The sequence below is a fragment of the Pteronotus mesoamericanus genome, unplaced genomic scaffold (assembly GCF_021234165.1).
Source record: "Pteronotus mesoamericanus isolate MK-2021 breed Mesoamerican mustached bat unplaced genomic scaffold, CSHL_Meso_final scaffold_21, whole genome shotgun sequence".
Taxonomy (NCBI): Eukaryota; Metazoa; Chordata; class Mammalia; order Chiroptera; family Mormoopidae; genus Pteronotus; species Pteronotus mesoamericanus.
In genome coordinates, this window is record NW_026555310.1 from 31,524,015 (window position 1) to 31,550,898 (window position 26,884).

Sequence of the window (26,884 nt, forward strand, 5' to 3'; positions counted from 1 at the left end):
GTGGTAGCAGCTGCTCTCCAAACTTCACTATGTCACCCAAAGATGACAGAAAAAAGATGCTGGAAAGTCAGCCAAGAAAGACAAAGTCCCAGTGAACAAATCTGGCCACAAGGCCAAAAAGAAATGGTCCAAAGGCAAAGTTGGAGACAAGCTCAATAGCCTAGTCTTGTTTGACAAAGCAACATATGACAAACTCTATAAGGAGTTCCCACCTATAAGTTTATAACCACAGCTGTTGTTTCTGAGAGACTGAGGATCCTTGGTTCCCTGGCCAGGGCAGCCCTTCAGGAGTTCCTCAGTTAAGGACCTATTAAACGGGTTTCAGCCCTGGCTGGTGTGACTCAGTGGGTTGAGGGCTGGCGTGCAAACCAAAAGGTCCCCAGTTCAATTCCCAGTAAGGACACATGCCTGGGTTGTGGGCCAGGTCCTTGGATGGGGGTGTGTGAGAGGCAATCAATAGATGTGTTTCTCTCACACATTGATGCTTCTCTCCTTCCCTTCTCCTCTCTCTAGGAATGAATAAAATCTTTTTAAAAAACTGGTTTCAAAGCACAGAACTCAAGGAATTGATAGCAGAAACACGAAAGGTGCAAATTCATACTGTCTCCATCATCCTGCACCCCACACCCCCAAACTGAGGGAATTAGAATCTGTAAGGGGGGAGCTCAGGAATTTGTTTGAAAAGCTCTCTAGGTTGAGGTCAAGGGAAAAGGGAGGTCAAGTTTAGGAAGCACTGATCTTTAAAGCCAAATTCCTTTACAGATAGATATATGGTTGCCTAATGGTTTTAAAGACCGTGGGGCAGGAAGATTCCATTACCTCACTGAGTAGCTTTCTTTCCCTAGGTAAAACAAATCTCATTGTTGGTAAAACCTTCTTTCTTGTTTATTGACTCTTATCTAGCATTCTGGTATTAAAAGAGTACACAATATCGTTTCATAGTTGATTTTTTGTCTTTTTCTAAGGTCATTATTCTTTCTTATCACTGAAATTATGATGTCCAGAACAAATTCTGGTGAATACTACAGTGTATTGCAAGACAGATCTTGTGGTCCCAATATGAATGTTTATGAGTCTTTAAGAAAATCTCTTTTCAAGATACAATACCTCTGAAATCATACATGTATAAAAATCATGAAGCCTAAAATAATTAATAATTAATAATTATTAAGAAAAGAAAAAATAATTAATTGGGATCACAGAAGGAAAAAGCAGTTGACAAACTGGTAAAAAACAGAAAAGATTTGCTGAATGAGTTTTGCTAGCAGGCACTGGATTTGGGCTCCCAATTTGTGCTCCCTTAAGGTTTTGTGTAGCTTGGCTGGCATCCATCTACATAGTTTGCATTCTGTTTCAGAACTCAGTCCCAGAGGTAGTTCTCCAACTGTAATCCAGCTTCTCATTGTCCATCTATCCTAGGCGCTCTCTTCCTTCCACTTCCCCTCATTTTCCCCCAGAGGGGGGTTGCCATGGGGATGAAATCATATTAAGCCAGCTGGTAAAGAAAAGCTGTGACAGGAACGGAATGGGAGGACATGCAGAGAGAAAAGTAAAAGACTAAAGCAAAAGGAAAAGGCACAGACATAAATGAGACTTGAGATAGAAGAGGAACTGCACAGAAGTGATAAAATGCTATGAACTTACAGGAATAGATGGAGACATATTGCCCACAGTTAGAGGAACAGAGTAGAAGAGGTACTAAAGCAGCAGACATATAAGCAAACCCAGGGACCTGAGCTACATGTAGAGACCCTGGAGGGGAGAGACACAGTCAGGTGTTGGAACCAGATGATACAAGATTCTGGAGAAAGCAGCTGCAGACAAAATCTTTCAAAAACATTTTTATTTTTGCCCTGACTGGTGTGGCTCAGTTGGTTGGGCATCGTTCACAAACTGAAAGGTTGCTGGTTCAATTTCTGGTTAGGGCACATGCTCCCTCCTCCCTCCTTCCCATTGGGACACCCACCAGAGGCAACCTATTGATGTTCCTCTCTCACATTGGTATTTCTCTTCTTCTCTTTCTCCCTTCCTTCCCCTCTAAATATAAATTAATAAAATCTTTAAAATATTTTTATTTTGAATTTTTACAAGAGTTTGAAGCAAATTTACAATATATGCCACAGAACAAGATCTCAAATGCTCTCATAGACACAATCTTGCTAAGAACAGAGTTCAAAGTTAGTATTTATCCTCAAATCCCTCCCGGAGTCATTCTTATTTTTGTATTTCTGAGGAAAGGACTAGTGGGAGGATCTTTATTTCTGTGTTGTTTTCCACTTCCTTTTTTGGCCTGTGGTGTTCTGAAGTGCAAGGAACAGAATCTCCCATAGTGAACCAAAGGAACCTTACTCAGACATACCCCTTTTAATCTCTTGACTATTCTTCCTTCCATCTCTTCAATATTTGTATCTCAAAATTTCTACGATTTCTTCTCTTTCTTGCTTCTTTTTCTTTTCCTTCCATTTTCCCCAGGTTATAAGTTACCATCTTAATGGCTTCCTCTGTCTACCCCATTCTCTTTTCCAATATCTGCCTTCAGCTAAAGTCACACTTATCCCCATATCCTAGCCAGAAACTTTATTACAATTTGATTTTTTGCCCATTAGCAGCATTCTTACTTGAGACTCTCAATCTTTGGATAACATCTAATAAAAGCAGTAAGAGACAACAGTTTTCTAAATCCACAAAGATTTTAATGAGTTTTTAAAAGTCAATGTTGAGAAAATTTAAAATACATCCAGAGAGGCTACAAAACGCACAGCACTTTGCTGGACAATGGAGAGGTCCCAAAGTCCCTGCCCTCAAGTTGATTAGAAACAAAGTGCTGAGGAAAGCCAAAGAATGAGGAGACTTTATTCTTGTGGGAACAATCCAGAAAGAGTTCCTGAAGTTAGAATTTGGAATGGTCCTTGAATGACGGGTAGGATAAGAGAAGGCAGAGATTAGAGAAGGGTATTTCAGGGAGATGGAGCAGCCTGAGCAAAGGTATGGGGGTAGGAAATTTGTATGGGAGGTGGGGGAATAGTGCTTTGTCCAATTTAGGTGAAGAGTAGGGTACTCAGAGGAGTCTAGTAAGAGCTAATGCTGAAAAAAGCAAGTTTGAGCTATGCTGCAGAAGTCCTTGAATACCAGATCTGCTATTTGGAGTGTGAGTCCTTAGGTAGGAAATGGAGTAAAATTCTATTGCATTTTTTTTTTTAGCACCAAAGTACCACCTGTGCTCTAGAGACACCAAATGCATCACTTCTACCTTACATGCTTTGCCCTAACTAAAGTATTCTCCCTGTTCTGTGGTTTTCCTCATCTCACCTTTCCATATCCTTCCCCTCAACCCCAACCCTGAGCCCCAATCTCTGTTGTTTCTTTTCACTATCCTATGCATTGTTTTAGTTAGATGACTTTCTGGGTGGAAATCAACTTGGTATAATAGTGGAAAGCATTTTCTGCAAACAATCTTCGTTCACTTTGATTTTTGAAAACAAAAACAAGGACAAAAATTTTAAAAACTCAGGTATCAGCTCAGACTATGGTACTGACTTGCTGTGATACACACTATGCTAATAGTTAAGTCAGTAAATCTGTGCCTCAGTTCTTTAATTCTGAAAGGTGATGTTAGGGCTGAAGAAGAAAGACACTAGCTGTTTTATTCTCTGAAATCTCAAGAGTCGCCACAGATACTCTGCCTATACAAATACGTAGTGATTCATGCATGTAAATATATCATTACTCCATGAAAGAAAGGTGATAAATTACATAAAGAGTTTTACTACTAATTAGGTATTTGCTTATCATTCTTCTTTCAAATACACAGTTGAAGTTTCCAAATTTTTAGATGCTTTCCTTGGTTTATTCATATGCCTGATACATAAATAGATACTTGAATGAGTGAAATCAATCTTTAGCTCTAAACATAAAGGTATTGGGGATGGATTATTTTTGCCCCAGGATTCTGAGTGGTAACACAGTTGGAATGTGAAAAACTAGAAACATCCGAAAAGACCCACCTAGTTGTTGTTTCTGGGTATGGCTGAGGAAAGAATTCATTTTTCTCCTTTTACTTCAATCCCCATCAGAACTTGTTCCTTTCAGGTACCCTGAGAATGAAGCTATTTACTTGTGCCTCATTACATCCTCTTTGATCTTGACAGCTGTAGTCAATACAAAGAAATGAAACAGCCCCAGGAAAGGGCTCACAGGTTCCCACCATGAAGGACGTGCAGTCAACAGCATTCTTCTTCGTCCCCCACACTTCTACCTCTTAAATACAAGCAACCAGTGATTGGACAGTGGCTTCTGCCTCCACCTATCTCACTCATAACAAAACTACAGACATTATTAGGAGAGCCACATCTCAAAATAGCTGCACGCCTTACTGAGGCATCTGCAAGATAAGAAGAACAGAGCACCTAGTCAAGTTGCATTGTATTTATCTAATTCCAAGAGATGACAGAAGAAAGGCAGGGTCATTCCTCTCCTCATGGACCATGGCATTTCAGCAGAAAGAATGAACAAAATATGGAGAAGAGAAACCAAAGGCCAGAAAGGAGAATAAGAAGAGAGTGTTATTTTGCTTTAAATAAAAGCATTTGAAAACAGTGTCCACATTTGATCCCTGAACATTGTTAATATTCTAAAAATTATGGAGATTGGGAGACGTGACAGAAAATTAGAGCCATAATAATATTTTCTTATAAAAAACCAGTACCTCGTTATTTTCCCATTAAATTCTAGAAAGATTATTAACAGATGGTTGGCATACCTGGCTGGTGTGACTCAGTGCATTGAGTGCTGGCCTGCGAACCAAACGGTTGCTGGTTCGATTCCCAGCCAGGGCATATGCCTGGGTTGTGGGCCAGGTCCCCAGTAGGGGCGGCATGTGAGAGGCAATCATACATTGATTTTTCTCTCCCTTTCTTTCTCCCTCCCTTCCCCTCTCTAAAAATAAATAAATAAAATCCTAAAAAAAAGAGCAAAACCCAGATGGTTGGCATGCAATAAAAGGAGAAAGCAGTGATTAGTTGGAAGCAGAATTAATCCATTAAATTTAAATCATGTAAATTTTTTCATATAAGATTTTACTCACTCTTTTCAATAAAGGTAGTAAACAAAATCAGAGAAATACAATAGTTCAGGGTTTCTAAATCTAAGTACTATTGACATTTTGGGCAAGATGATTCTTTGTTATTGTGGCTTGTCCTTTGCAGGGTTGTTTAGCAGAATCCATGGCCTCTACCCACAGGTGCCAGTAGCATTCTTTGCCACAAGTCACAGCAACCAAATATGTCTGCAGAAATTGCCAAAATTTCTCTGAAAAGCAAAATCACTGCTGGTTAAAAACCACTGCTTTAGATTGAGAAAATCTCTAATGAGAGCTTTGTGTTAAAGTTTGAAATACCTCACCCATCTGGAACTCAACTATTTGAAAAACTCACTTGTCTTAAATATATATTAGAAAAACAAAGAAAGAAGAAAAGATTTTCTACTAGAGTTCAAAGCTTTTAATGGGAGGGCTCTGTTGGCCCCTCTCAGAAAACATATACTCCTTCTCTTTTTAAATTTACAATAAACTATTCCAAACATACAAAACAAAATGTTAATATCTGATACAGAGCGTAAGTTGGTTGCTTGATTTCCAAACCAACAACAGATTAGGTAAAAATTAGAAGAGATATTTTATGCCACAGGCAGGCACCCTAACACACTAACAACAGCAAGAAAACCCCCACAAATTATAAAAAGTGAACATGTTTCTGAAAAAATAATACATCAGAGGGGCAATAGTCCTATATTTTGGGTATGTTATTCAGATCACTTTAGTCTGTGGTATCCTACTTCAAAAAGGATATGACCAAGATGATGAAGTATCTGGTAACAAGGTAGGAAGGACAGCTGGGGAACTGGGGTTATTAGTTTAGCGAAGAAAAGACATTAGGGAAGAACATGATAACTTTCTTCAAATACTAAATGTACTTCCAAAAGCATGCATTTTTCAGCAACCCCAGATGGAAATGGGCATCACATTTATATTGCATTTGTAAACATATCAATGTAATAGAAAAGAACTTTCTGGTGATTTGAGGTATCCGAAATATAATGGGCTGCCTTGTAAGGTAGAAGGTTTCTCACTGCTGACTTATCTTCTGATTTCCAGTGTCCTGTACTATACAGCCTGTGTGGTATCTCCAGTTGAGTGCCTAAAGGCCTCTCAAACTAAGCATAGAAGTCCCGATTTCTCTTTCAAACCCCTCAATTTTTTCTTTGCTTAGTCTTCTCCCTCTCAGTAAACATCGCTATTCACCTTTTTGCAAAATGCTAGGAACTATTCAGGATTTCTCTCTTTCCCACATCTAATCCAACAGGAACTACTGTCAGCTTTATCCCCAAAATATACCCAGATTCTTTCTATTCTCCCATTACCATTGCACCACTAAATTAGGTTACCAGACCCAATTCTACTGTGTGTTGGCGGGGGTCGGGGAGGTGAGGGGGGCGGGAGAGGTCGGGGGAGGGGGAGTTCCTCCACACCAACAAATTCTCAGACACCAGCAGAGTGTCAGCTCAATTCTGACACTACCCAGAGATAGCATCAGATTCCACAGGTTAAGGGTTCAGTCCTACAAGATTGCTCCCCCGCCCACATACTTCAGATGCCAGATGCAAGCCCAGGTTACTTGCACTTCTGAACAACTGGCCACAGATTGGAGACTCCAACGACCCCCTTCAATTCAGAGTGCCAATCACCAGTCCAGGTTGTCACCTGTACTTCTGAATGACTGGCTGTAAATGAGAGGTTCTGACAACCCCCTCCTTGGGTTTGATTAATTTGCTAGAATGACTCACAGAACTCAGAGAAACAGATTACTTACTAGATAACTGGTTTATTGTAAAAGGATATAACTCAGGAAAGGCCAGATGAAAGACATGCATAAGGCAAGGTATGTGGGAAGGGGCGTGGAGCTTCCTCCCTTTCCTCTCCAGGTGTGCCATTCTCTGGCCTCTCCTTGTGTTCACCAATCAGGAAGGTTTTCCAAACCTCATCTTTAAGTACTTTCCAGAAGTCACCTCATTAACATAAAAAAAGACACACTCCCCCCCCCCCCCGCCCCAGCTCTTACCAAATTCCTAAATTCAGGGAGCTGTGAGTCAGGAATTGTGGCAGAAGGACAAATATATATGTGAAATATATTTTGGTCAGATGAATCTGATCACAAATCACAATATCACAACCATCTTTGTCAAAACCATCATAATTTGTCAAATTATATATTGCCATAGTTTTAAAATCAGGCTTAATGGCTTCATCCTTATTCTTTTTTAAGATTTTATTTATTTTTAGAGAGGGGAAGAAAGGGAGAAAGGAAGGAAGAGAACTATCAATGGGTGGTTGCATCTCACACTCCCCCTGTTGGGGACCTGGTCTGCAACCCAGGCATGTGCCCTACACTGGGAATCAAACTGTCAACCCTTTGGTTCGCAGGCCAGTGCTCAATCCACGGAGCCACACCAGCCAGGATGACTTCATCCTTATTCTCCTGGAATTCATTTTTCACAGAGGTACCAAAACTGCATCTGATCCCTATTTCCTTTCCTGCCTATTGTCTACCACTGTTCCCTTGTTTCACTAAGCTCCAGCCACATAGGCATTGTCTCTATTATATTAAATTCATTTCTGATGCAGGGCCTTCCTAGAGGTGTCTACATAAGATCTTCAAATGCCTGATTCCCTCAGATCATTCAGGTCTGAGCTCAAAGCCACTTCCTTAGAGAGGCCTCCTTGTTAGGTTATCTATGTTAGGTTCTACGTACCCACCATTTACCACAACCTACACAGTGTGAGAAAACATACAAAACTCATATATCTGACAAAAAACATATCCAGAATATATAAGAATTTACAACTCATAAAAAGACAATCCAATTAAAAATTGGGCAAAGGACTTGTATAGCCACATTTCCAAAGAACATATACAAATTGACCAATAAGCAAAAAAGAGGCTCAATAACTTTAACCATTAAGGAGATGCATATTGAATGCATAATGCAATACCAATTTAAACCCCACTAGAATGACTATAATAAAAAAATACACAGTAACAATTGTTGGTGAGGATATGGAAAAATTAGAATCCACAGTTTGCTGGTATGAAATGGTACAGTGCTTTGTAAAATAGTTTTGTAATTTCTTATAAATTAAACAGAACTTACCCTATGACCTAGCAATTTCACTGCAGCGCATATACCCAAGAGAAGTGAAAACCTATGTCTACACAAAAAGCTGGATGAGAATATTCATAGCACCATTATTCATAATAGCCCAAAACTGAAAGAAACCAAATGTCCATCAACTGATCAATGGATAAACAAATGCAGTATAATCATCATACAATGAAATATGTGTCCATGGAAAGCAATTCAGTACCAATATATGAGACAACTTGAATAAACCATGAGACATCAAGTGAAAGAGGTCAGTCATAAAAAGTCACATTTTACAATTCCATTCATGAACTGTCCAGAATAGGCAAATCTAGACAGAAAGTAGTTTAGTATTTGCCAAGGGCTGGGAGGCAGGTAAGGAGGCACGCAGATGACCGCACACGGTTACGGGGCATCTTTTGAGGGTGGTAAGTGTTCTAAAATTAATTAATGCTTGCACCTCTCTAGGGATATACTAAAAACCCTTGAATTGTAACACTTTAAGTAAATTGTATAGTATTTGAACTATACTTTAATTAAGCTGTTATATTTTTTAAAAAGTCCCTCAAATCTGTCTTCTATTCCTTATTCTTACAGCTACTGCCTCAATTTACAGTGAAGAACTGGTCTCATTTTCTTCAATCTCCCCAACTCCACTTCCCCCATGATATGCCTCTACATCACCAGTTGCCTGAATTATAAAGGATAAAATTTACAAATATGATCACATAAAATTAAAACTTTTTGTTGTGATAAAACATCATCAAAAATTTCTAAAGGAGAACTGGAAAATGCACAATCCATATTATGAAGGCTTAATTTTCATAATATACAAAGAACTCTTTTAGAGTAATAAGAAAAGTGAACAAGAAAAACAAAAATAGACCAAGCACCGAAATAAGCATTCATACAGGAAAAAATCAGTAATGGCCCAAATTAAGACATCCTAACTTAAATTTTGAAAAAAATTGCAGAATTGCTCTCCTAATACACTAAAATTTATCCTACCAAGAGTGCTCTTTTTGTTTATATCCTCACCAAACCTGAATCTTGATCATCCTTTTTAATTTGTCCAATCATAGGTAAAATAGGATGTTATTTCTATGTTGGTTATTAGTGGAATATATTTACATATGCTCATGTTTTTGTTGTAGTTGATGTTTGTGTGATCTGCTCCTTCATGGAAAATACCATTACTTTAAAAAAGGCGATGGCCAAAAGTATGGTTATTCTTATAAATAAATGATTATATATAAACACATACACTTGTACACAGGGAATAATACGGAGCATTATACCAAATGGTTAACTCTAGTGAGTGGGGTAATAGAGACTTCTCACTTAATATAATACGTATTTTTCTGGAATAAGTTTTTATTTAAAAAAAGAATAAGCATGATTTGTTTCATAGTAAAAAATAAGTTAAAATATTTTTAAATGAAGATCTGATTATATTACTGTTATGCTCAAACTTTTCAATAATTTGCTGCCTACAGAGTAAAATTCACATTGATTAATAAAGCATTCAACGCATTATATTACCTTCATTTCCATCTTCCTCTTTCGCTCCTGTCTAATCTGGTCACACAGACTACTTCTAGACTCCTTCTATTATGATTTCCTCTGCTTGAAATATGGTTATTTACCTTTTCCTGCCAATTGCTATACCTTCAAGGCCCAGTTCAAATGTCCCTCCACTTACATTCTTTCCAATCCTTAGAAACAATGAATTATGTTCCCCTGAATGTTTACACAGTAACCTTTTTTTTTTTTTTTTACAATTTTATTATAGGACCAACGATAATCTTGTTATATATTATAGTTGAGTACAAACATTAATTCCTTTAGTGTTCCTTTGTGTTTGTCCAGTACTCAGTAGGGGCTTAGAATTATAAAGGTTGCAGGTATGTGGGGGAGAACGATAATGGGCAATGTCACTACAGAGTATTAGAGGTGGAAGCATATATGGTACTAATAATGTCCAGTGGGGACACCACAAAGCATTGTACAGGGGGCGTCTGCACACCCCAGGTTAACGTTCACATCAGAGTTTATGTGAATAGGGCTTCCTGGTAACTTGGTGGCACACAATTTCCTGTCTTGCACAAGGTGGGGCGGAGACTTGGGGGAGAAACAAAATTCAGGCAGGAGGAACGGGTGTGGTAGTGCCCGAAAAGGCTTCCTCTTTGATAAGGTAAGTTGAGAAAGGCCTGAAACCCTTGCAGTAGTTGCTCTGACAAAGTAGGAGGTAGGGAGATAGGGGAAAAGACTCTTCTAGGTTGTGTGAGGAAGGGCTTGATCCTGCAGAAATTCAGCACAGTTGAAGGATAGAGGTGAGAAGAGGCCAGAAAGTAAGCAGGGATCACATCACAAATGGCCTAATACGCCAGGTTAAGAAGTTTGGACTTTATTCTAACAGAGAACTAGTAGGTTATTAAATGTAAGCAGGTTGGAATTTTAGAAAGATGACTGACAGTACTAAGACTAGTTAGAGGCTTTTTTGTTAACAGGAGACAATAACTTGAATTGTACTGGCAGTGAGCTCAGAATATCAGGTATCAAAAGAACTTAAAAATACATGTAATGTAAACCTATGTTTTCAAGTAAATTTCCTTGAGAGGCAGGTGTTATGATTTCTTTTTTGATTTTGTTTTTCCTAAACTACAGATAAGAAAAAAATGAGACATAGAAATGGTTGTGATAAAGCAGGAAACATAAATACAGAACCTAACCTTGGGGTATTCATTCAGTAAACATTTATTGATCAGCTACTCTATATTGGGCCATCTTGGCACAATTCTTTGTGTACTCACAGAGAGATATCATATTGTTATGGCTTAAAGCCATTGCTAACCTCCAAGATATGTGCTATCTGACCATGGGTAAGTGCCTTTCTGCAGGCTGGTGGCCCTTTTGGTAGGAGAGTCATTTAGAAAATATTCCAGCTAATCTCAGTTTGTTTCTCCAGAACAAAAGCAAGGTTACATATTCATTAGATGATCAGGTACTGACTAACTTGGCATTTGCTCCTTTTTAGCATCCTTGACCTTGTGTTCTATTGGTTTTAGAAGAATAAGCTTATGTTTATCCACTGCAAGAAGCCTATGTGGTTGACCTTTCCTTCTCTTTCTCCCTTGTTGGAATGAACAAATTCTTCCTCGGGCCTGGCACAATGTTCACTAAGAGGCTTTCCCCATGTTTGGGGCTGTTTATTTCCATGTCTAATTTTGTTCCATATCACATTCTCTCTTCCCCTTTACTTTTACTACCACCGATTTGGAACCATAGATATAACATTTTATAACCTAAGAACAAAAGGTATTTGGAATGATGATGGGTAGTCAGACACGGAGAGTTGTCTGGGAGGGTACATAGGCAAGAAAAGGGGAAAGGTGAGGAAGGTTCACCCCACGCCCCGCTGCGACTGCAGGGATCCCCATCTACAAAGTCCTTTCATTGCCTGGAAACCTCTGCTCTTAAGATTCAGAGTTAGATTCTGGAAACTCTAAAAATTAGATAATCTTTAAAGATCCTTCTGGTTTTACTATTTTATAATCCTGGTAAGATTTCACCAACGTATCTATTCACAGGTGAGGATTCTTGAACCAGAGGTGGGGCAAGTAGCTCATCCTGTGGGCAGACTTTCCTCAAAGGCATTTCACTTTCGCTGTAGGTTAAGAAATCATTGTGTCATTTCTCCAGTAAAATGACTTCATCACTTCCCAAGATAACCTCTTATACCCCAATCTGGACATTAGGCAACATATCTTTACATCCTCTTAAGAGAGGTTCATTTCAGTTCCTATGTGTTTTCTGAAGATTGGCTCCCCTTGCTCCCCAGATGGCTATATTAGCAATCTTGGGACCATAAGAAAAAAAATCTAAATAGGTTGTGTAATACACTGGAAGCTTCATATTATCTTCTATCAGGCTGTGATGCCTTCTTTACCCTAAACTTTTACCATTGTTCTTTCCAATCCACAAATGTTTTTCCTTAAAGCACCAGTCTAATAACATGAAGTAGAATGAAAATATATGTTAGCCGTATCACTTTGCACACAATTTTATATTTTTAGTGTAAAACCTAGCATGTAAAATTTGACCACTTTGGTCATATTTTTAAATCCAATTGTCCTCAAACTGGTTTGTTTGTTTGTTTGTTTGTTTGTTTGTTTGTTTTTAGATTCATTATCCACACCCCCCACCAAAGTGGTACAGTTGTTAGTTGATGAATCTACATTGGCACATAATTACCATCCAAAGTTCATAGTTTACATTAGGGTTTACTTCTGGTGTTGTATACTCTATGGGTTTGGACAAAAGTATAATGACTTACATCTACCATTATAGTATCATACAGTGTAGTTTCACTGCCTTAAAATTTTTTTATGTTCTACTTAGCCCCATTATCCTGCTCACTCATTTTTAATGAAGTAATTTTTCAGATCTTAAACTTTCATGTGTTGCCCTGGCTGCTGTGGCTCCATGGATTGAGGGCTGGCCTGCAAACACAAAGGCCACCAATTGGATTTCCAGGCAGGGCACATGCCTGGGGTTCAGGCCAGGTCCCCGGTGTGGGAGGTGTGTGGGAGAGGCAACTGATAGACTGATGGATGTTTCCTCTCACACATCGATGTTTCTCTCCTCCTCTTTTTCCCTCTCTCCTCTTTCTCCAAAAAAATAAATAAAATAAAATAAAAAACTTTCATGTGTTTTCTTTCCTAAAATTGTTTTTCTAATGAATATGCCTGGTTTTCACCTTTTTTTCTCACTTTTTTTTTTTTTTTTACTACATTCTCCTACTTAAAAAAAAGAAGCTGATTCCTAACCCATCTTAACCCATCACAGCGAGAGTGCTGTGACAATCAATATAGCACTGATGGGCAATATAAAAGGGGCAGTGCCGTATTTTATCCAGTGCTACTCAGTGTGATCATCCATGGATGGGCAACAGCAGCATTTCTTGGGGGCGTGTTAGGCAAATTTTCAGCTCCACCCCAGATCAGATAAGTCAGGATGTCTCCAGGGTGGGACCAAGATATCTATATTAGCAAGCTTCCAAGTGACTCTTTATTGTTCTAAACTCTTACAGTTTTAAAAGCATCAATTGGTAAAGAAATCCTAAGCATCTGTATATCTTAGAATTAAGAAGTAGGATGGTTGACACAGGGTCACGTATGAACATTTTCATTTGAAATAAAAAAGAAAGTTAGACTTTTTCTGATAAAAAGGAAGTCTGATTCAAGCTTAGTGGTTTGGCCATGAACAGTGGCTTTGTCATTTGATTTACATTTCAGCAAATTGAATGACCTCTATCTGTATTCAAAGGTTTTTACACACACACACATTCTGCAAGGGTTTTGTGTGTGGTTGTGCAGTTTAAGGGCCAAGTGGAGGATGAAATCTAGTTGTGTAGTGTATTAGGGTGAGGAGAGGCTGAAATACAGCCTGCACACAGTCCACTTGTCAGACCTGCTCCTCAGCCAGGAGGGACCCTTTTTTTTTTGCACTGGGTACTAAAGGGGAGCAGGGTTTGCCACCCCAAAACATGCATTTTTGGGTTATTATAGCCTGGTTCTTCTTATTATTATTTTTGTTTCTTAATTGTTTACTTATCAAGAGAAACTATTCCTTAGCTCAGATATAAACGTTTATGCCCTGGCTGATGTGGCTCACTGGACTGAGTGTTGGCCTGCAAACCCAAAGGTCACCAGTTCGATTCCCAGTCAGGGCACATGCCTGGGTTGCAGGCCAGGTTCCCAGTTAGGGGCATGTGAGAGGCAACGGGTAGATGTATCTCTTGCACATTGATGTATCCCTACCTCTCTTTCTCCTTCCCTTTCCGCCCTCTAAAAAGTAAATAAATAAAATCTTAAAAAAAAAATTCACATTTCCTAGATCAGGAACACAGTTTAGTGACAAACTTCCATGGAATCCAACCCAAAGAAATTGATTATATTCCAAGATCACTTTGCATTCTGAAAGATATCGGCCTTCCTCATGTCAAAATAATTCATGGAATCATAATTTCTGTAGAAATCTGCATATGCCTCCTTTCCTGGTTCGGCCACAGCAAACATAGAAAGCTGCAACCCCCAGGGATACAGTGATGACTCCAACATGTGACATTGCAGATGCTTGGCCAGAAGCCCAGGTATCTGACCTTTTGTGAAAGCACTGGAAACTCTGGTAGTTATACTCTCAACACCAAAGTCGTTCCTGAGGGAGAAATGGACTTAAGTTTGTTATTTTTAAGAAACAATAGACTCAGAACAAAACCTTTGACCGTGTTTCCTTAATTGCCTTAAAGAATTTAGTCTCTTCCTTTTTCTGTGGATCCTTCTTTCTGCCTTTACTTATACCCTACCATATCCCTAACCAGCAACAGCATTCCTTTTATCTTCTTCCTCATCTTTTGCCTTAATATTCTCAAGCGTATTCTCTTCTTTTGAGGGTTTTGCCACTTTATTGCTGGGACCATGACAACACTTCCAGGCCTAACTAAACACAACAATCCATGCCTCACTTGCCCAACCTCAGTAAGAGCTACGGCAGTCTTATTTCCAGCCACAACAAGCCCACAGTGCTAGGAAGGATGACTCACACATATGCACTGCCACCTGGTGGGCTACTGTTAAAGAGATCTGGCTATACCAGGATGTTACTAGCATTCACAACAACAGGACTGTAGATGGATTCACAAAAGCACTAGGCCAAAGTGTTAGCTTCCTTTTCCTTAGCAATTTCTGTGGCTGCAAATATCTTCCTAAATCTTTTTCTTTCAAAATTCTTTTCGTCTTTCAGACTCCAGCATAAATGCCACTTTTTCACGATCCCCTTTCTGATCTTCCACATTGGGGTATATCACTTCTCTAAAAGTACAACAGCACATAGGCTCAGCATTTCATTTGTATCTTTTATAGAGCTTCTCACTGCCTATTACAAACTATTTCTCATCCTCTAGTCCCTCAAATACTCAGCTCCTCTGAAGTACCTACCATCAGAATCCTGCAATCATTTGCTGATCTCCTGGATCACTTCCTCTCATCCCTGGAAAATTTAAAACCTGACTCATTCTCTTAGTCCTACCACTCCTACTGTTACCGTTCATTGTGACTTCGTCATCCATGTAAACAATTTGTCCCATATGTTGGCTTCTCAGTTACTTGTCCACTCACTTCCAACCATCTTGCTTTTCAGTCCACTTCAGTAACTTATTCCCATGGCGACACCCTCACCCTGGACATTAACAATAAATGTACTCCTTGTAAAACCGCTATTTCTCGCATCTCATGCTGATCATCACTTCCTTTCCAACAATGTGATAGAAGTAGAATCTCGAAGCTATTAATCGTAAATGTTTTTCACTGCCCATCACCCTTCCTCGGTTTTTATTTCCCACATCACCCAACTTAAATTCTCTGATTCATCACTTGAAACACTCATTTGCATAAACTTGCAGCTCCTCAGCACTTCTTTCCCTTGTGTTGTAGTCCCTGGTGAAACCCAGCACTTGGTTAGTTCTAACTCTACTTACTCAGCTTGCACTCACTAACTATATAACTAAATAAACATAGCTGGAGAAAAGCCCACAAATGTGCACACTGGTCTCATTAAATTTTATTTATTTTTCTCTTAAGGTTTCATTTATTTATTTAAATTGTATTTCATTGATTATGCTATTACAGTTGTCCTGATTTTTCCTCTTTTGCTCCCTTCCACCCAGCACCCCTCACTCCCTCAGGCAACTCCCCCCACCATTGTTCATGTCCACGGGTCATGTGTATAAGTTCTCTGGCTACTCCATCTCCTATACTGTACTTTGCATCTCCATGGCTATTCTGTACCTACCTATTTGTACTTCTTAATCCCCTCACCTCTTCACCCATTCTCCCTCCTCCCCACTCCCATCTGGCAACCTCCTCCCATCTGGCAGCCTTCTGGTAACTTACTTCTTTTCTCTTGTTTCTTAAAAAATTTTTAAAGATTTTATTTATTTAGTTTTAGAGAGGTGAAGGGAGGGAGAAAGAGAGGGAAACATCAATCTGTGGTTGCATCTCCTGCGCCCCCTACTGGGGACCTGGCCTGCAACCTAGGCATGTGCCCTGCCTGACTGGGAATCAAACCAGTGACCCTTTGGTTCGCAGGCCGGCACTCAGTCCACTGAGCCACACCAGCTACGGCTCTTTTTTCTTGTTTTTAAGAGTCTCTCTTTAACCTTTGACCTTTTCATAATGATGTGTCGTGGAGTGGGTGTCTTGGCATCCATGCATAATTGGGTTAATGGAAAACTCAATTATGAGTTTTGTGTAAACTCTCTGTGCTTCCTGGATTTGCATGTCTATTTCCTTCACAAATTAGGGGAATTTTACTTCACTATTTTTTCAGATAGATTTCCAATTTCTTGCTCTTTCTCTTCTCCTTCTGGTACTCCTATGATGAGAATGTTGAACCTCTTAAGTTTGTCCCACAGGTTGCTTACACTATCCTCATTTTTTTGGATTCTTTTTTCTTCTTGCTGTTCTAATTGGTTGTTTTTCTCTTTCTTATGTTCCATATCATTGATTTGATTCTTGGCTTCATCCACTCTTCTGTTGTTTCCCTGTAAATTGTTCTTTATTTCAGTTAGAGTATCCTTTATTTCTGACTGGGTCTTTTTTATACTGTTGAGATCCTCACTAAGTCCCTTGATCATCCTTATAAACAGTGTTTTGAACTCTGCATCTGATAGATTGCTTATCTCCATTTTGTTTAGTTCTTTTTCTGGATTTTTGATCTGAACTTCCATTTGGGCCATGTTTCTTTGTCTCCTCATTTTGGCAGCTTCCTTGTGTTTATTTCTTTGTGTTAGGTAGAGTTGCTTTGACTCTGTGTCTTGTTAGTGTGGCCTAATGTAGTAGGTGTCTTGTAGGGTCCAGTGGCACAGCCTCCCTTATCACACAAACTGGGTACTCGAGTTGTGCCCTTTGTGTGGGTTGAGTACACCCTCTTCTTATAGCTGAGCCTTGGGTGCTGTTGGCAGATCCATGGGAGGGATTTCCCCAGGCCAGTCAGCTGCAGTGACTGGCAGTGTCCATGACCACCAACGTCCGCCCTCTGTGGAGGACCAGCTGTGTAGGGGCAGGGTGGTGGCGCACCCGTGTGGTCTGCAGCTGTCCACTGGGTGCATTGGCCCTGGGATTTCCTGGGTGGTGCAGGCCAAGGTCAGCCCATACCTGTGTCTTGCCCGGGGGAACCCTGCCTGAGCTTTACAGCACAATACTTGTGCTGGGCTTGGATATTTCCAGGTGAAACCAAGCTGTGGCTTTAGTCTGGCTATAGCCAGGGCTCACTGAAGGAGGCTCACTATAGGAGGGCTGCTGCTTTTTTGGTAGGATTTAGGAGCCAAGCCCAGCCATTCAAATGGAAAAGCAGCTTGGGGGGGCCCTTAAATTGGGTGAGGTAAAGCCTCTGGATCTCTAAGATGGGTCACACAGCGTTAGCCAGGTCGATGGAGTCTCAAATATGGCAGCAGCCTACCAACTCTGTTGGGGAGGGCTCAGCAAAGGGACAATGACCTCTGCTCGCTCCGATGCCAGACACTTCAGTCTCTCCCTGTATACCACTGGCGCCCTTCAAGCTGCCATCCCGGTGCTGGAGCTCAGAGGGAGCAAATCTGAATATGCGAGTCCATGGGTGCATTCCCCAAGAGGAACTGCTTAGGCCTCCAGCAGCCTCCTCTATCAGCTCAATCCCTGTTGGTTTTTGTAGCCAGAAATCGGGACTTGTCTTCCTGGCACTACAGCCCTGGGCTGGGGGATGTGGCGTGCCTGGGACTCTTTGCTCCCGAGATATCCCCCCTGAATTTTTATCCACGTAGGTGTGGGGCCAGTGAGTTAGGTGTCTGCGCCCCTCCTACCAGTCTGGATGGATGTGGTTGGTTTCTTTAATTCCATAGTTGTCAGACTTCCATTCAACTCAATTTCTGACGTTCCTGAGTGATGGTTGTTCTATGTTTTAGTTATAATTTTGATGTGGTTGTGCAAAGAGGTGAGCCATTTCCTCCTATGTCACCATCCTGACTGGAAGCTTCATTAAATTTAGATGATATTTTCAAGTGGGCTCTCAGCACTGCCCTACAAAGCTCTGCTTTCCCAAATCAGTTCACTCCTTATTCTCCAAGAAAACAATGTCATACCTTTTCCTCTCCTCAAATTTCCAAGATTTTCTCTTCCTTTTTCACTCTTAGATGACAATCTCATTTCCCATTTCATTGAAAACCTAGAGAGAGAAATTTCTCATCTCCCTACCTCTAATTTGACCATCAATATCCACACATTCATGTTCCCTGCTGTTGAAGTGTATAATTTGTCTCCTGTGCCCAACTCACCCCAACTTGAGGCCATGCCCTCCACTAGAGAACTGCATCCCTTTCCCTCTCACCTTCTTCAAAAGTTTTGTCCTACAAATTACTTGCAAGATACATAAGCAAAATACAGAGAAGTTAATGGCCAACCAAAGAAAGGAAAAGGCACAGAATGAGGTTGAAGTAAGAAGCTCTAGGTGATTGGAGTAAAAGGGAAAAACATTCATTAGAAATTTGTTTAAGGTCTGGTTGATTTGTGTATTTTTGTTATCATTTAATTTGTAATTTTTGTTTCAGAAACAAATATTCATTTTGTATAAATTTCTGATTGCCTTTGATGTAGAGACTGATGGAGAAAGTATGATGGGTTTGATTTTTATATCAAGTCATCAGTCACAGAGAAATATCTCTTAAACATGTTAAAATAACAGTTCCTACCCTATTTAAAAAATAAAAAAAGAGAAAGAGAATTTTGTCTTAAAAGTATTTTCCTTATATCATTAAAGTTTCCCTTTCTGCCATGTCTATACCATAATATGTCTTAATAAGACCTCTCCTTAGATAAGATAAAATGCAGAAAAGTGGATAGTTCTGGCATGTTAAGATTCTAGAGGAGAATCTTACAACACCTAAAAGATTCTATTTTTTTAAGCAGAATGGTAGGTATCAAAAAGTTCATTTTAAACATTCCTGCCTTTTTCACAAAAACGGTGCTGAAAACAAAGAAGGAAGCCCTTCACCTTTCCCAAAGTTGAAGCCAAAGCAAAGGCTTCATAGGTCAAGATAGCAGTACTGAAAGGTGTCCACACACTGCGGCTCTGAAGGCAGCTTAAATATCCTCAGAAGAAATTCCCCCAGGAGAAACAAGTTTGACCACTATGCCATCATCAATTTCCCCCCGACTGCCAAGCCAGCCGTGACAAGGATAGGCGACAATACACTTGCATTCACTGTAGATGTCTAGGCCAACAAGCACCACATCAAACAGGCTGTAAAGGAGCTCTGTGACATTGATGTGGCCGACGTCAACATCCTGATCAGGCCTGATGGAGAGACAAAGCATATGTTCTATGTCTCTTGACTATGATGCTTTGGATGTTGCCAACAAAATTGGGATCATCTAAACTGAGTCCAGCCGGATAATTCTAAATGTAAAATTTTCACCATAAAAAATTCTTATAACATATATATTCCTTCATAAAAATGAAAGAAATAATTCTTCTCTTCATCTTAAGTCCCTCTAAAGACAAGCACCCTATATCTGTGCTTTCTGTGAAGTGAATTCCGCAGCGTGCTCTGCCTCTTGGGAGTGCAGTTGTGCCTCTCCCTTCTTCCTCTGCTCCCCCGAGGTGTGCCTTACCTTTCCTTTCTCTCTCCTAAACTCCAAGGGCCTTCTTTTTGCCCCTGTAACTTGTTTCCTTAGCCCATTTCTTTTTTTTTTTTTTTTAAAGATTTTATTTACTTTCAGAGAGAGGAGGAAAAGGGAAGAGAGGGAGAGAAACATCAATGTGAGAGAGAAATATCAGTTGGCTGCCTCTCGTTCACCGCCAACCAGGGACCTGGCCTGCAACCCAGGCATGTGCCCTGACTGGGAATCTAACCTTTTGGTTCACAGGCTGGTGTTTAATCCGCTGGACCACACCAGCTAGGGCTCCTTAGCCCATTTTATTTTACAGCTCACTTTTACTATCTCTGTAACTTTCTAAGGAAACTTTCCCTTTTAATTTGAAAAAATAATGAAGTAAGTTTCTTTCAGTTCCTTAAGCCATTCTCTATTAAACTTTTGCCAGTTATGCTTTTGTACCACCTGGTCTGTTTGAACTACTCCTGTCAAGATCGTCAACAAGCTTCCCAAATCCAATGATTAATTCTCTATTCCTCTTTTACTCAAGCACTCAAAAATATATGACAAGACTGCTCACCCCCTTCTTGGACAAAGAAATTTCTTCCCTTGATTTTGATATACCAATCTGTTTATCTCACTGCATTTTCTCAGTATGTCTAAATGCTGAGTGTCCCCAAGGATCAATCCTTAAAACCCTTCTGCATATACTCACTTCCTGGGCTCTCCTCCAGGCCCATGGCTTTAAATACCATCTTAGTCTCCAATTTGGACCTGCTCTCAGAGCTGCAGACTTGGATGTCTCCACATAGAGACTAATGGGAATCTCAAACCCAGAAGCACTCTAGGCTTCTGACCCACCCCTTCACCAACTTGTTTTTCCTCCTCCTTTGCATAAGCCAAAAACAGAGAACTAGTATCAATTTCTGTATTACCTTCAAACTCCACGCCTAATTCATTAGTAAGTCCGGCCTGCTGAATCTGACTGCTTCTGCTACCCCTGGTACTACCATCTTTGCCCAAATTACTGTTACCTCTAAAAATACTATAGCCAGTAACTAATCTCTCTGCTTCTACATTTATCCCCATAGAGCGTTTCTTCCACCAAGATCAGGAATCTTCTAAAAACGTAAATCTGTTCTTATTTCTTCCTAGGTCAAAACCTTTCTAGTGGTCTTCCATCATAGTTAGAAAACAACGTAAACATCTCCTCATGGGCTTACCGACTCTGGGTTGACTCCTCAGCCTCATTTCCTACCACTCTTCTTGATGCACCATACTCGTTCCTTGCTGTTGTCTGAATGGGCCATCAGCCAAATGCAGCCTACCATTTGTTTTATGTTGTTTGTTGTTTTAACTTTTTACTTACTTATTTATTTATTTATTTATTCTTAGAGAGAGGGTAAGGGAAGGAATAAGAGAGGGAGAGAAACATCACACGCCCCCTACTGGGGAACTGGCCTGCAACCCAGGCCTGTGCCCAGACTGGGAATCAGGCCAGTGACCTTTTGGTTCACAGTCCACTGAGTCACACCAGCCAGGGCTGTTTTAACTTTTTATATTGAGATATAAAAACACTCACACTCACCTTAGAGAGGCCTTCCCCCACCATATTATTTAGAGTAGTCGACCCTTCCCCAAATTCTACCATTTATGTGTTTACCTTGGTTTATTTTTCTTCATAGAATGTATCACTTCTTTCACCAGACTATAAGGTCCATTAGGGTACTTTCTGGTACCAACAGAGCCTGTCTTATAATAGCACTCAAAAAGTATTTGAATGAATAAGTATGTCATAGAGAACTACCACATATTTCCAGATAAAATAATCCTATTTATTATCCCATAAGTTATTTTATAGGAGGAATGATCCTTGAATAAGAAAACAATATGTCTGATTCCCATCATGATTTTTGAAAAAGATTTTATTTATTTAATTTTAGAGAGAGGAGAAAGAGAGGGAGAGAAACATTGATCGGTTGCCTCTTGCAGGCCCCCAACTGGGGACTAGCCTGCAACCGAGGCATGAGCCCAGATGGGGAATGGAACCAGCAACCTTTTGGTCCACAGGCCAGCACTCAATCCACTGAGCCACAACAGTCAGAGCTTACATCATGATTTGTCTAAGTGATATTTATGTGTCATTTACCTCCCTAGTATTCTCTAGCATCATATCAAACTGAGCAGTTACACAGGGCTAGAAAGCAGGAATGATTGAAAGTATTTAGATTTGTTTTCTAACTCTGTATTCCTTTCTCATCTCCTCTTGAACCTGAACTAAAGTCCAGTGGGCGGATAATAATAGAGGTTATCTTTTTTACACTATAATCTACTTCTCCTGATCCCTTGAGTTTTGAACTTTTTGATCTGTCTACTGGGGGAGAATGTAGAACAGAGGAAAGGAAAGAGCTTTGGTGTAAAAACATTGGTCGTAGGTCAGCTGTAGCACTCACTAGTTGCGTGACCTTAATAACTCTTCTAGAGATCTTAACCCTAGATTTCAGATAATTTCTGCCTCACAAACCACTGTATGTAAATAATAATAAATTTCTAATTATTTAACATCTTTTATATGCTAATATGATATAATAGCAAAATAGATATATTGGTTTTTGCCCCAATTTTCTGGCTCAGAGCTCCGAAAACTCTTATAATTTCTTAAGTGATAAGAACACCAGGAGTATCTATTGTTCTAATATTTGTCTTTGACCCCCTCCCTAACTCAGGGCTCCCAAAACCTCTGTAAATTCCTCAGCGGTGAGAGCATCAGGACCATCTTTTGTTAAAATGAGGTGACACTGGGTGGCTCCTGAATGGCTCCTAGATGGGGGCTGGTCACTAGAAAGACCAAGCTTGGAATTTTCAGCCTTGCCACCCATCCTCCAGATTAAAAAGAGGGGCTGGATCTGACGTAATTGATTGTGCCTACATGAGGAAGCATCACAATAGTTCAGAGAGCTTCCAGTCCGGTGAACAGATCCACATTGGGAGGGTGATGTATCTTAACCCCGTGGGGACAGAAGTTCCTTCCAGACCTTGCCTTATGTATTTCTTCATCTGGCTGTTTCATCTGTATCCTTTATTGTATCCTTTAATAAACTGGTAAACGCAAGTGTTTTCCCTGAGTTCTGTGAGCCTCCCTAGCAAATAAAGCGAACCCAAGGATGGGATCGTTGGAACGACCCATCTTCAGTTAGTTGGTCAGAAAGAAGCACATGCGCTAACATGGACTTGTGATCGGCATCTGGAGCATACACACATGGTGTGGGGGGTTAGGGATAGAGGGCAAGAAGTCTTGTGGGACTGAGCTCTTGACCTATGAGATCTGACACTCATAGTGTCAGAACTGGATTGCATTGTTGGACACCCAGCTGGTGTCACAGAGATGCTTGGTGTGGGGCAAACCCTCCACACTTTTGGTGACCACAAGTAAAGTATTTCATGTTAGTAAAGGAGACTTACAGGAGAGCATCACAGTAGGGAAGCACTGGGTTTTCCCCTACATAAGAAAGAAAAAATTGAGTTTTTTCCTTTACACAAAATACTTTGCTAAGTACTTAGAATACAGAGGAGGGCAAAAGTAGGTTTACACTTCTTCATATGGAAAATAATAATTAATAAATAATAATAAAAGAATAAACTCTGTTTCTCATACTCACATCTGAATACCTACTTTTGCCCACCCTGTACGTTATCTAATTTAATTGTTACAATAATTGGCAAAGATAGATGTCATCCAAAAAGCTAATTATAGTGTCTGGTTAAAAGGTATGAAATAGGACAAATTTTCACAGCCATTTGTTATCTGGCTATGTCAAAATTGCCTCAACAAAAGTAAATTCATTGTGGCCCTGGCTGGTATGGCTCCATGGGTTGAGCGCCAGCCTGCAAACTGAAAGATCTTTGGTTCAGTTCCCAGTCATCTGACTGATATTTCTCTCACACATCAATGTTTTTCTCCCCCACTTTATCTCTCCCTTCAACAACCATCTTAACCTTTACTTATCCTTAATTCCCACCAAAAGTCAGGGGACTCTGTCTTTCCATTTCTGTATTATTAAGATGTTTCATAGGCTTTTAAAATAAACAGCAATGACATATGGTATCAGATATTCACTATATCTGAATACCGATAAGGCTGGCATAATTAGGAAGTCCACAAATAACAGAGGTAGATCTAATTATGATATTAATATGCATCAGGGCGAGCTTGGTGGGAAGCTGGGGGAGGTAGGGAGCACAGAGACTTTGTCCTTGATTGGTAGAAGAGTGAACACATTTTAAAAAGGATCACTCTAATTTCTGTTGCCTATCTTACTCTTCCAGTGCTTCCTCTGCCTTTCTAAAATAGTCTTAACAATTGTCACGTAAAGGTATCATCTTTAAAATGTGTTGACTTTTTATATTTTCCAAACGATGCATCTATCGTATTTCGGAGTATGTTAAGGAAAAGCAAGTGTACCCACTGCTCCCCACTGAGGTGAGCTTACTTTAGTGGGAGCCATTAAAAAGTTCAGGAAAAAAAATCTGGCAGCCTGAGATGCCAGTCATTGAAGATACTAGTGAATTCTCAAAGAACAAGCTTATTTAAAATCTTTCTCAATGTGATCATGTTGGTAAACTCTTGACTTCAGGCAATATATGATTGAACTATCAGATGATGCCTACCCTACCCCTCTCTTATTCCAAAAACTCATCTATTACTTAAAAATACCTTGCTGTAAATCTTCATCACAATGTTTTGCAAGTTATATGACTCACATTCTAGACTCTGCCCTGTAAGAATAGTTCTTATCATTGTGCATATTCATACATTACTTGATATTGCTCTTCACACTTAATATTTCATGGCTCTCTTCAAGGAGATTCCTCAAGATGACTTGTGTATATTTTGACTGAGGCCTGTTTGCAGTTACAATGCTGAACATGGGTATTTTGTCATTCTTATTATTCTTGGTAATATTGAATCACAAAATACCACATACAGCAAATACTAATTAAATGTGAACAGAAGTGTGGGATTGTACATAGTCTTTTGGCTGCAATAGTCTCTCCCACCATCATTTATGTATATATGTAACTCATTATCAGGACAACCAAAGTTTAGAAGATGATAGGTATTGTGATTATTGACATAACCATGGCAAAACAATTTGATTTCAATCTTACGCTCTTAATACTCACATCCTGTTTGTTGCTTTCCATCTTTCTGCTCTACTAATTCACTCTCCCTCCAATTCTTCTTCCAGGTACTGCTGCCTGTAAATTGTAATCGGCTAGTTATTTATTTGCTGCACTTAAGTTCCTTAAGAGGCTATGACTTAGCTCCTTAGCCAATGGGCACACCAATAAATACTTGTGGAAGAAGGTAAAACCTCATATAACTTTAATGTTGTCTTAGATTAACTCAATTCTGGGGTCCTCAGCAAAGCTCTTTCTACTTGTTCAGTAGCCAGTGCAAGGGTTCTGGGGAAAGAAAAGGGAAAGGGCTGAATATGTTGCAAACAGAACCTCTACATTCTGAGCCACTGCTCTGTCATCAGCTACCACAGTCTCCCCATAAGCAAAATGATGAGGGAACAGATGAGGTGATCCTGCTTTTATAAAACTCTGCAATTTAATGTGGCTTGTTGGGCTGTATAAAATTTTAAATATTTGAAATAAGCCACCTCCTCATAGCTTCACCTTAGCCTATGCTGCTTCAGTGAGCTGCAGTGGAGTGCAAAATCATGATTCTATTTAACCTGTTTCCTGCTCTACCAGCTCTCCTGGCAGGTAGCGGAATAGTTTTGAGGATCAGATGAAATGTCTATGTTGAAGCACTAGGATTATTTCCTACGTTTATTTCAAGGAGGTGAATTAGGACAGGTCATTCCTTTGACTGTTCCAAAGCCTCCTCATTACCTTTTCCTTTTCCCTTCTCTCTACAACATTTCCATTCCCAGCCTCACCTCTCTCCTTTCTTCTGTTTGCTACTTCTTGTCTTCTAGGTCATCCTCATTTGGGAAAACAAACAAACAAACAAACAAACAAAAAACAAAACAAAACAACCCACAACTCTTTTAACCAAATAAATATACTTTTCTTAAAAAAGTAAGACGCTACTTGGTTTTTTGTAAAATTAACTCAGATGGAGTCTTCATGAAAACCAATGGAAATGCTAAATTTAGTCAATACATTAAACGGGGACAAAATTAATAACAATATTTTGTCAAAGGCACTTGGGCTTACTCCCCTTCTCTCACACTTTCAGGAATAAAGAACTGAATGGCTTCAACACGGAATGATTAAATGATTCCTACTTTTCTAAGAGAACTCCAATTTTCAACTTGCAAAAACCTACAAAACTAATCTCATCTGCATAACACTTTGCTGGTAGACATCTTTCAAAGCCAACATACTTCCCTTCTAAGGTTCCCTCATTTCCTTCAGGCATCTGGTCAAGAGGCACCTCCTCAGTAAGGTCTCAGCCCCATCCCTTCTCCTTCCCCCAACTTAATATACTCGTTCCCCCCTTCCCCCATTTCCTACTATACATTTCCTTCATTAAGATTTATCACTCTCTAGCATGTTATTATCTATCTGTGCATTTTCTTGTCTGTCCCTTTCCTAATGAGCTCCAGGATGGCAGGGTCATTGTTCACCTCCTTCACTGTGGGATCCTAGCACCTAGAACAGGGCTTGGGACAGAGCAGGTGCTCGGGTAGTGAATCTCTCTAAAACCCTGAGGCCACTTGGCTAGTTTTTCCAGAGCCACGGGGCCCCTTCTACCTTAGCCCAGCCCAGCACTCAGCCACCATCCACCTCTACCCAAGCCCACCTGCTGGCCACAGGGACAGCGCAGCGCACCCACCACCCGGACCCGGCAACTGCAGTTGGACCCCGCGACTCCACTCAACCGCTCATCTCCGGGGCCACCCACACCTCTCAGCGGGTTCCCGGCCGCCGCGCCCCGGAGTGACAGTGCCGGCGCCACCGCGCTTCAGCGGCCCGCTGAGTAG

At 40.1% G+C, this 26,884-nt stretch overlaps 1 pseudogene; it reads left to right on the forward strand.

Moving 5' to 3' along the window:
- The first annotated feature begins 29 nt into the window (after positions 1-29).
- LOC129084642 (40S ribosomal protein S25-like) lies at positions 30-26,884 on the forward strand (annotated as a pseudogene).